At 39.2% G+C, this 1,149-nt stretch overlaps 1 pseudogene; it reads left to right on the top strand.

Moving 5' to 3' along the window:
- The window catches only part of LOC105554145, a 24,073-nt pseudogene that overhangs the window by 9,430 nt on the left and 13,494 nt on the right, over positions 1 to 1,149 (top strand).

Below are 1,149 nucleotides of genomic sequence, written 5' to 3'. Positions count from 1 at the left end.
GATGAAATCTGGAAAGAAGCTTTCTGAGAGACTGCTTAGTGTTCTGTTAATTCATCTCACAGAGTTACATCTGTATTTCATGGATCTCTTTGCTAGCCTTATTTCTGTGGAATCAGAGAACAGATATTTCGGATGCCTTTGAAGCCTAGAGTGCCAAAGGAAATATCCTCCGATAACAAAGAGAAAGAAGCTTTCTGAGAAACTTCTTTGTGTTCTGTGAAATCAACTCAGAGAGTTACAGCTTTCTCCTCAAGAAGCCTTTCGGTAAGACAGTTCTTGTGGAATTGGGAAAGTGATATTTGGAAGCCCGTAGAGGGCTATGGTGAAAAAGGAATTATCGTCAGATGAAATCTGGAAAGAAGCTTTCTGAGGAACTCATCAGTGTTCTGTTTATTCATCTCACAGAATTACATGTGTATTTCGTGGATCTCTTTGCTAGCCTTATTTCTGTGGAATCTGAGAACAGATATTTCGTATCCCTAAGAAGACTATAGGGACAAAGGAAGTATCCTCCAATAAGAAAGAGAAAGAAGCTTTCTGAGAAACTTCTTTGTGTTCTGTGAAATCATCTCACAGAGTTTCAGCTTTTCCCTCAAGAAACCTTTCGCGAAGACAGTTCTTGTGGAATTGGGAAAGTGATATTTGGAAGCCCATAGAGGGCTATGGTGGAAAAGGAAATATCCTCCGATGAAATCTGGAAAGAAGCTTTCTGAGAAATTGCTTAGTGTTCTGTTAATTCATCTCACAGATTTACATCTGTATTTCGAGGATCTCCTTGCTAATCTTATTTCTCTGGAATCTGAGAACAGATACTTCGGATCCCTTTGAAGACTATAGGGTCAAAGGAAATAATCTCTGATAACAAAGAGAAAGAAGGTTTCTGAGAAACTTCTTTGTGTCCTGTGAAATCATCTCACAGAGTTACAGCTTTCCCCTCAGGGAGCCTTTCGCTAAGGCAGTTCTTGTGGAATTGGAAAAGTGATATTTGGAACCCCATAGACGGCTATGGTGAAAAAGGAAATATACTCAGATGAAATCTGGAAACAAGGTTTCTGAGAAACTGCTTAGTGTTCTGTTGATTCATCTCACAGAATTACATCTGTATTTCGTGGATGTCTTTGCTAGCCTTATTTCTGTGGAATCTGAGAA

This window comes from Mandrillus leucophaeus, unplaced genomic scaffold, assembly GCF_000951045.1.
Source record: "Mandrillus leucophaeus isolate KB7577 unplaced genomic scaffold, Mleu.le_1.0 Scaffold63, whole genome shotgun sequence".
Taxonomy (NCBI): Eukaryota; Metazoa; Chordata; class Mammalia; order Primates; family Cercopithecidae; genus Mandrillus; species Mandrillus leucophaeus.
The sequence above is the reverse complement of the archived record's forward strand: the minus strand, read 5'-3'. Positions and strand labels throughout refer to the sequence as shown.